General features: G+C 35.3%; 1 long non-coding RNA gene across 1 annotated transcript; it reads right to left on the bottom strand.

Annotated features, from left to right (window-relative positions):
- Positions 1 to 1,430: 1,430 nt before the first annotated feature.
- LOC106725632 lies at positions 1,431 to 3,388 on the bottom strand. Its single transcript, XR_001361560.1, has 2 exons — positions 3,220 to 3,388; positions 1,431 to 2,816 (listed from the first exon to the last, which is right to left on the bottom strand). It is a non-coding gene; the product is annotated as an uncharacterized LOC106725632 (long non-coding RNA).
- Positions 3,389 to 10,911: the final 7,523 nt, after the last annotated feature.

A 10,911-nucleotide genomic window follows, 5' to 3' on the forward strand; every position in this document is an offset into this window, starting at 1 on the left:
CACCATGAACAAGACTAAAATTCCATCAGTGTAATTTCTGTTAGTGAAGGTGATAAAATTAACTATTGGATTCCAAATTATGGAAATCTTTTACTGAGTCAACCTCATAATTTTAACAGGTTTTTCATGACAATTATTGCATCAGCCTTCCAGAATGAGATCCAGCTCCAGTGAGGCTTACCAGACAACAGAACCTTCTTGATTTCTAGCTAATGAATACTGGAAGCATGATTTTTTTAGTATTTGGGGAAGCTTTGTCCCTTGTTGTCCTGAGCATTTCAATTGCATCTAGGAATAATTAGGATAATCTACAAAAGTGCTTCTGAGACATGACACACCCATTGGAAAACTTCTGTTGTTCTGATCTTGCATTCATACTCAACCTTTAAGCTAGGAAAACATTAAAAATTCTTTAATATGTCACTTTTGGAGAAATAATTTTAATAAATAGTAACCCAAATCCATTATCATACCAGCAGAAACTTCCCATTAGGTTACAAAGAAGAGGATGCTAGAAAGCTTCACATTTACATTTGATATATCACAAAGTCTAGCATTGACTAGTGAAGTCGCAGAGTCAAATACTGTCAGCCTTAAAAAGTGCACATATAAGTATCTGTATGTATACACACACACACACACACACACACACACACACACAACTCCTATCTTTCTAACCTTATTTAAATTTGCCTATTGAACTACAAATTACATTCCTCAGGCATTTTTATCTCTTTCAAACTTTAAAGTGAAGTAGGCAAGCCTACCCCCTACCCCCTGCCAAAAAGAACAAAACAAACACACAAACCCTAACCCCCCTCTAAAAAAATCCCAACAAACTATAAAACATATCGTTATCATTTGGTCTCTTGCTGATGATACTTAACTGTTTAATGGGATAACTATTTTACCTTAATCATTTAAATTTAAAGTGTTGCTTGTGATGTGGCAACTTCTGAAAAGCAGATTGAGAATGAATGTTCTTACTCTGCATTGGGAGTTGTGCCACTTAGGCAATCAAATCCACTTAAATCTTTGACTCTATCCAGCCTTGTCAGTTGGCCTGAAGGAAAGATACTGATGAGGTTGGACTCCTATGAAAGCAATCATATGATTAATTGCCTTAGAGTGAACCTAGCTATTGTGATTAAAACCTAGGGCTTGTGTTTAGGTAGAGCAGAGTTTCCATGCTTCAAGGCACTCCTTGACAGATCTAGTACTCCCAAGGCCTTGAGAAAATGTGCTGAGGAATCAGCATATTCCCCTGAGGAGTTGCAGTGTTTGGGGGATCATTCAATCATTAGACCATATTCAAAGAAATGGGGTTAATCTGAATAGGTAATCATTGGATCACATACTTATATTGGCAACCTCTTTGAAAGTGTGATCATCAGAATGCAGATTTAAATAAACAAGAACATATTCAAAACTTGTCGCATTCTGTGCTTTAATTTAATGGGAATCCATACTCACCCTTAAAGCATCTTATACTTCTCACCTAATGATTATACATGCCTGCGTACTGCTACTGGTGCACTTGGCATGGATGTAAATTAAAAAGACAATCTGCTCTACCCTAATAAAATGCTATGGCTTTATCTTTTCAGAATTCCAAGTTTAGTTATTTCTCATAGAAATTGATTAGCAACAGTTAGCCACATTTCATACATAGATACACATTCACACATACACATATGAATATGTGAATTTATACATAAATGTTAATACACATATCATTTCAAAACTTTTGTTTAATATATTTTCTCTTTTTGTAAAATTATATAGAATCAAAATAATTCATTTTTCCTTGTCCAATGAAATGTTGGCTTCAGAGTTCCCTTTTTATAAAAAAATTCTATATCATCAAGCAAGTAGAATACTATCCTTTTTTTTTTTCTTAAATTACCCAACATTTTAGGGGCTTTCACAAGTAGAGGCTAACATGCATTGATGCATTAAAAAAATAGTTACCCATGTTCCAGTAATTCAAACTCAACACCATTTTGAATAGATTTTTTAAATATTCATGAGAGTCACACAAAGGTAATTGATGATAACTACAAATTATTTGTATCTTATTTATCTTAGACTATATCCCATAATTTGTTACTACATTATGGGCAATAATATCATTCTCTCAATTGTAAAATCAATGGAATTTTATTAATTTATTGCTCTTTTATAACCTCATAAAAACTGACCCCTTTGTATATAAGGCGTTTTAGAAACCCTACTTGCTTAGAAATAGATGCAGTTATTAAGATTTACCTTTTAAAAAATATTAGCAAAATCAAGGGGCATGTTATGTATAATCCTCATTATTTTGCATTGTTCTCCAAACAGTTGCCTTCATTTTCAGGATGGATCTGTGAATGCTCATAGCAGATGCATCGCGTGCAGAAGCTGGGAGCAAGCAAGTCATGGTTGGCATATAGAGTCTGTGCAGGAAAAAAAATGTTTCACAAAGCATGTTGCATTGAGTGCTTGCTTTAGATCCAAAATGGAATCATTCCCTTAGACCAGTTTGACTGAATATTTCCTACCACTGTAAAAATTTCCTCTTAAAATTGAATGAGAAGTAATAGAAAAACATAACCTCTATTCCCCAATGCAAAAATAAAATATGCAAATATGAAAATGAGGAGACTGCTTCTTCCTTTTATACAACTGATTAAATTGTCACCGCTGGAGATTACATGGGGTTTTTATTCCCTTTACAGCCATAAAAAATATATTGTCACAGACGAGACCACCACCTGGGTACACTATGCTTCCAGTTGCCTGTAGAGGTCTTGTCCAAAACTTTGCAGCTGCCCCTTTAAAAAAAAGAAAAGTTTAAATGTAATCATTCATGACAGACTATGTGATCTCTAAAGTCCTTTCTAACTTGGACAATCCAGTAAGACAAAAACTCTTCTCTCATTACCAGATATCAGCCTGCAGTTTACTTTCTCCATAACAAAATCTTCACTAGCACACCCCCTTGTTATATTGATCCCAAAACATTATTCATTTTGCATGAGAATTTCATTTTTAAAAAAATATCAGAGGCTCCTCTCTTTCTGGTTTGGGTTTGATATTCTTACAGATTGATGAATTTATTTACTGGTTTATCAGTTTAGCACTGAATCTACCCCTCCCCCACTTTTGCCCAATTGTCCCTCCCAGATGGAAATATTTGATTCCTGCAAAAACTAGATATAGAAACAGAAGGATTACCTTTGCTTCTCTCATGTCTTGCCCCGATTTCGAAATGGGTATCACAGTCTGCCTGGATGTGATAGAAGTTACTGCTCAGTGATGATGTCGCCTGCCTGTGTCATTCTCCACGGTGGCCCGAGCAGAGAGCTGCCTCCAGCTGCAAGCCAGGAGCCTCAGTGTTAAGGACACACACATCCACTTTGTTAAAGAGATCTTTTCTCTAGTGCACAGAGATGTAGCCACAAGGATAGGGAAATTTAACTACTAAAAAGGTGGCAGGATGATGCTTTTTAATTGAAGCATTCAGAAAAGAAATAACAGCAGCAAGAAATAGTGAGCAGATGCTTCATTGCAAGGACAAGTGAACAGGAACAACTCTATTTGCCTTTAGATTTGTAGTAGATATACACATTACTTTTCTTTAGGAGGGAAGGAATTGATTCACAAAGAATTTTTAGGTAGCTTGAAGTATGACTTAAAATATTTCCATTGTTATTGTTTTATCCACTCAGCAAAATGAAACTTTATGGGTATTTTTAACTAGGTAAGATCTCTACTCGTATCTATTATCATAACTGTAATTTGAAACAATATCTTCTCAATTGCATGAATGAGTAAATAATCAAGTTTTTCATTTCTAGCACGTAGGTGGGTAATCTTACAATGAAATAAAGTGATTTCATGTCAAAACCCCCAAAGTCCCTATGCATTTTAAAACAGACACATATATCATGCTTAAATATAATATTCTGTTTTAAGTTGAGGATTTTAAAAATCATTGATTTTTAACTTCGTGCATACCCTTTTCCTATAGTAAATCTGCTCAATTCAGATGTATTTTTACTGTCAAAATTAAAAGCAAAGTTGTGCTTGTTCTGTGTATTAAACCTGTGTATGCTTGAACCCTTTATTTTCTGTTTGTCTTTTTTTCTGTCTTTCCCATGTTTCTTTGTTTTTCTTTTGTTGTTGTTTTTTTTCAAGACTTCCCAGGGCTTTTTGTTTTATCATATTGTCTTCTTTCTATTGTTAAACTGCTTTTTAACAAAAATTTCATATTTAATCTAATTTTCATGTTTTTTTAAATTTTCCCATAGTTTAATATTGTTTATCTCTCTCTCTCTCTCTCTCTCTCTCTCTCTCTCTCTCTCTCTCTCTCTTCTGGGGCACTGTGTTTATTTGTGAAACACAATTCCAAAAGACAGAATAGTACTATATGGACAACTCTCTCTCTCTCTCTCTCTCTCTCTCTCTCTCTCTTCTGGGGCACTGTGTTTATTTGTGAAACACAATTCCAAAAGACAGAATAGTACTATATGGACAAACTTTTCTATTGAGTGTCCTTATCTTTTAATGTTTTGGCTTCTGACATGTTTATTCCCTCTCCTAGTACTCACCATTTAAAATCATCTTTTCATCAATTGCATTGTCTTTTCTATTATTAATATCTCTTTTTCATTCTTCTCTTGATATCCTGTTTTCCCAGGCATCCATTTATTCAACACTTAGTGTAAACACGGTGTTTACTGCTTCATACATATTCCCTGGACTTTTACTACAACCCTGAAAAGTTGGCATTCTCATCTAGGATACAAGGGAAGACAGGACCAATGACTAAGGTACTGCCTTCAAGTCACGCAATTACTACTGTGATAACAGATACTTGTTACCAGAACTATCATGTACCAAATTACCTTCTCTCTTAACTAAATCACATTGAGGCAAAAATCCAAAGCATATTTTAAAATTGTTATGTATATGGGAAGATGTGCTCACTTGTTCAGATTCACCGATATATATGCTCACCTTATTCATTATTTATGCTCTTGTAACTGAAACAATGAATAGAAATTACTCCCATGTCTTCCTTTTGATAACATTTACCAACTTTAGTTTTATTTGTGATTCAAAGAAAAGAAGCTCTAAACTCAAATTACGATCTTCAACAAAAATTTTAACGAAAACTATGTCCAAGTTTTCTTTGTATATATACCAATTTTCTAATATATGGTTGTAAATGTAAACAAAAACTGTGGCAGCAAGTTTGTGCAAAAAAATTAGAAATGGCAACTCTAGAAGCATGGAGAAATTGTGTTATCTGCAAACCCAGAGCATTGTATCAGCCTTTCCAGTAATGACATCAGTGATCAAATATGTTTTTACAGTTGTCAAAGCTGAGGATCAGACATTTTATCCCAGCCTCATTGCAGCTGCTTTTCTCCATCCTTCCCTCCTGTATTATATTTGCCTTTGAGAGAATGAAAAAATTATGGGTTTCTTTATGTTCCTCATTCAGATTTAGAAACTTTTATACTTCTTGCTATAAAGATAACATGATGCAGGTGTTATTCTCTAAACATGTCAATTTGCAAGTTCCATAAAACCACCAATTAATCTTTGCCACATCCTTCATGTTATTCTTGCAATGATATATATATATATAAGAATAAGTATGCATATGTATATATACACTTTACAAAACAGACACATATTTGATATTCCATTAGAAGTCTCTAAAATTGCTGTCGTTATTGCTATGAAAAGTTGTATTTCTGAATTTTGGAAAGAGGTTAAAAATATTTTCTTTTATGGCTTGCAGTCTTGAAAGCTGGTCTTATATTAATCTATAATTAGTGTTTATACCCAGCAGTTTCCTAAGAAGTTGCAGAAAGAACAAAGTTTGCAACTAGCATACCAAAATAGCTAGAGATCATAAGGCTTAGGCAGTTTATCTCATTCTCTAAACCTCAGTTTCTTTATCTGCAAAGTGGGGATAGTAATGTTCACCTCCAAGACTATGGGAAAATTTAATCAGGTGATGTATATGGGGCACTCAGGACAACATTTGGTATTTAGTAAGTTCAGTGTGAAAGATGGCTGTTATAGTTATCATCATTATTACTTTTATTACTACTATGCAATAACTAAATATTGATGTTCTTTCCTCATTTTAGCACTATGTTCCAGAATCCAGCTTTATCTAGCTTCTGAATAGCATTTGATGTCCTGGTATTTTCTTTTTGTTGTCCCCACACTGCACTAACTTTATATATAACTCCTATAATAGTTTTAGGATCAAGATTAAATTTGTGCTAAATAGAGCACACTGAGCCAGCTCTTCAGCACACATTATAGCACTTGGGATTTATGTCTCTTGGCAAGTACTTAAGAGTATAATCCATATAGTTGTTCTTTCCTTGCTATATCAACTTTCATTGGTGATTTATTTCCCTAATAAAAATTTCCAAAGCTAGGCCCAATGTCTGGCACATAGAAAATGCTCAATAAATTACTATGAAAAAGAGCTAAACTAAACTTATGTATCTTATCTGCCTAACATAAATCGTAAGTGCATTAAGGGTATGTTTCATTCATTCATTCATTCATTCATGTGTGTATTCATTTATTCAGTTAGCACTGGTTATGTGTCTGCATAATAGGCACTGTCCCCCAAATAATCTACTCAAGGCCAGGGACCCTGGTATATAATTGCATCCTCAACATTTAGCCCAACGACTGGCATATAATAGGTGCTCAAAAAATATTTGCTAAATCAAACAATTAAGTTCTATTTTTGGACTGATTGCTTGTCAGAATACATAGGAACAGCCTGGAGAACTGAGTGGTAACAACAAAAACAATAAACAATCTGATGGTAATAAGACCCATCTCTCATGATTACTTGCCAACCTAAGTGTAATCAGATCTCAAAAGCTTGCTTCAAGATTTCACAACTATTAGCCAGTATATTTTTAAACTGAGTCTGTCAGAATTTTCCTGAGAACAGCTTTCCCTTGAAATTAAAAGAAAGAATGAATAGCAGGTAAATTAGTGATAGTTATAAACAACGGTATTAAATATACAACCCTGGGAATTATATGAAGATCTAGAAACCTAATTATTGAGAGTTGGGGAGGTTCACATGCATCAGTTTATTGACAGTTGCTTCTACAAGAAAGAAGTAGTATATTTTGGTAAGGATCATAGAATTTCTTTTGTTTAGATACCTTAGAAATCAGACCATCACTCTAATATTTACTGATAAAAAAAGAAGACCAAAAAGAGTTTCAGAGGCCAACACAAGGTCAGTTGGAGCAAGAACTAAGACTCTGGTCTCTGATGTTTAAGAAAATAAATGATCTCACTACTGTATCACAAGACCTGTTAAATATAAATGCTAACATAATTATAATTCCATGAATAGTGACAATGACCTGTAAAATATCAAAAAATACTAAGTAAAAAATGTACAAGAAAATATTCAGCATACATTGGTATTGTTTTCTATTCAAAAGGTTTTAAAATAATAGAAACTTCAGTTGTTCAAGCATAATGAAGTTCTATTCAATTGAGCCCCTAAATCCAGATTAAGACCAGATAAATTCCAATGAGCATGCTTCCCCCCACACCCCAGACATTCATACTGAATTTTAAATTCATGTTAGTAACTGTCTACACAATTGAGGAAGGGAAAAATAGGTGTAGGTTTAGGGTTGGTGCTGAGCAAATTTCTGAGTGTAAATTTGCAATTTAATCTTAGAAGATGAAGCTTTTGGAGGGTTCCTATATCTAAAACCAATACACAGAATTGTTTGAAAATAGCAAGTTGGAAATATTTCTTAAAAATTCAAAATTACAATATTACAACCAAACCTTTACAAATAATTATTCATACAGTAACAGAAAAAAAAAATGATGATCAATTCTATAGTAGATTTGTTCATCTGAAAGTAAAAGGCACAGATTGGTGGGAACATGTATTTATAATTTTGCTACATGAAAGAAACAAGGGGCAATTGTGTTAATTTCACAGAAAGTTATCACTTTGGAGCAGGCTATAACTAAGCATTCATTCTAAACTATATTGTCTTCTCACTGCTATTTAACTGGGTGGCATAAATGTTCTTGATAAATGAATTTATGTATATAATCTTCTATAGATATAACAGTGAAGTATCAAAGCTTTAAAATAAATGAATGTAATTATTTTTCTTCAGATTTATAACATCCTTGCTGTTAACAAATATAAATGTAACATTTATCAGAAAATAAGAGACTGCAGACGGAAATAAACAAACCTAGGATATAGCTCATCTAAGTAAACACTGAGGTTACAAACCTTCAAACTCAAATATCAAGAGCCCTGAAAATTAATACTACACATAAAAGACTCTTTGGAAGGAACTTAATCCACCCCCCTGAATCTACATGAGGGCCATGCATAACAATGCAGGAGCTGCGTTTTCATTAAGAGTTTCCTCTGCAGGCTGTCAGCTGTTTGAAGAAATAACAATTTCCTAGTCATGAAAGCTTTTTCAGAAGGTTCCCACTGATGTGTAATAAAAGTGACTTTCCTTTTTTTCTTCTACTTCTTCCTTTCTCCCCGCCCCACCCCACACAGTGTAGCTTTGTAAGAAAAAAGGGGTGGACTAAAGCCATAGCCCCCCTACTAGTTTACCTTACATGGATTACCAGTGCAGGTGTTAATATAATTGAAGGTGTGGTAGCAGATACAACCCCTAACAGCTTTTCCTATATGGAGATTACCTAGGTAGAGAATGCCAGAGTACCTGAAGAATAGGCAAGCAAATACCTTATTAACATATCACCATTCAGCAGCAGCTGCATATCTGGAAGAAGAAGAGGGAGGAAAAAACCCCTTTAAAGAGCCTATTCATCTATGTTAATGGGCCCATTGCACAGCACATTGTGTGAGAAATTAAGTCTCTAGCTGTGAACTTCCTGTGCTGTGCAAGCTGCCTTGATTCTTTTTTATTGCTTCAGTGTTATTATCTCCTCCTGGAAATAAAAACAATCATGTCCTCACTTTTGAGAAGCTAAAACAGTCTGTGATAACAAACTGGAGATGCTGGTTGAAAGTTTCTTTTGTCTCTCCGATTAAGTGAAAAAATATGTTTTGACATTAAAGCAACCCCCAAATTTACATCAAAGCACTTCAAATCAACTGAGATGCCCTGTGAATGACCAAGATTTCTCTCTCTTCTTATAAAATACTCAATTAAATTACTTTTCTAGTTATCATTCCTTTTTTAGAATTAATTTTTGACAACAAAAATGTTAATTTATTCAAATTAGACATGATTTTTTAAAATGTGCAACTGGCAAAAGAACTGTTTTCCTCCTAGAACACTAGTATAATAGACATTAAAAATGGTATTTATTCTCAGCCAGCAATTTCAATTCTGGATAGGCTTGGCTAGCATTTCAAATATGAAAATAGAACAGGTAATTTAAGATTAAGGAATTCCTCCTTTTAGATAAGTTAAAAGCCCAGAATGTTCGAAAGCCCTTCTTTTTTCTTGGCTGTTACAAGGTCATTATGTCAACCTATATAGATTTGGCATAAAAAGAGTCCTCTTCAGATTAAAAGAACACATTTCCTTCATTTTATATGAACATTACATCATCATTATCACCACCATTATCACTAACATCCTCATCATAAAAGAAAGGGCTAGCCTAGTTGGAGTGGCTCAGTTGGTTGAGCAGCATCCTGTGCACCAAAAAGTTGGCAGTTCAATTTGTGATCAGGGCACATTACCTGGATTGTGGGTTCAGTCCCAGGTCTGGGCACCATACCAAAGGCAACTGATCAATGTTTTTCTCTCACGTCTGTGTTTCTCTCTCTCTCCCTCTCTCTTCCTCTCTCTCTCTAATCAATAAAAATATATTTAAGAAAGCAAAAAGAAATGGCTAATTATTACAGGACAGGGAACTTGGCCCTGAATGGGTCTGTGTAGAGCCAGCCAGAAGTGTATGGGCTCTTGACTTGGTGCAAGAAAGACTTTACAACAAGAGTCCAAGGGATTGTGAGGGTACATTTATTAAAGCTGGGGACAGTGAAATAGGAAGGACTTAGCATAGAAGAAGCAACAGAAGAGCTTAGGTTTGGCTGCTTTGGTTCTTTAAAAATGTTATAGGAAGTAAATGAGTCAAAGCAGAAAAAGAGGGCCTTGGAGACAGGTTCAGAGGTTTAACTAAGGACATGCTGCTGCTGCCCATTGCTCCTCTGGTTGCAAGTCTCATGAGGTTCCTTAGAGTTTAGGAGACATATGCCGGTGGGGGAAGAAGAGTGGGAAGGGAAAGGCACAGGCATGCTCCCCAGAGGGAGAGCAAGTGCTAGGTCCATTGTCTTGAGTGTCTTTATCTCTCTCTTGCTGGACACATAGGGGAGGTTTCAGGGGAGGGTTCCAGGAGAATATTCATCAGTTTTCAAGGTGTGCCCTTTCAGGGTCATGGTCTTCCCTGATTGGCTGGTACCTGGGCAAGGGATCATTAGTCATTGCAGCTGGTCCTGATGTGAGCCATAACCTCACTTTTCTGGTTTTGCTACTTTTCTGGGCCTGGAGCTGAAACACAACTGAGGCCTAGATGTTATTCTTAGGGGTTAATGCTTAAGGGACTGGTAATGCATGGGAACCTCATGAGGCCACTCTTCATGTAGGGTTCTACCACATGACTAGTGACATGCCAAGGAAAGAAATATCAGGGCAGGGTCTTATCCCCATGACCAGTGATATGAAAGTTCAGGAGAAGGTCTGAACAGTATGACTAGCAATATGTTAGGGGAGGAATGGTTACCCTGTGGGCAGAGGTCCTTGTTTTCCCATTTTTGCCTACTGCTAGTCACCCCAGACTTTCCACCCTGGTGACCTCCTGTACCTGGCACAAAGTCCTTGCTCTGGTCATGTT

The sequence above is a fragment of the Myotis brandtii genome, unplaced genomic scaffold (assembly GCF_000412655.1).
Source record: "Myotis brandtii unplaced genomic scaffold, ASM41265v1 scaffold179, whole genome shotgun sequence".
NCBI lineage: Eukaryota > Metazoa > Chordata > Mammalia > Chiroptera > Vespertilionidae > Myotis > Myotis brandtii.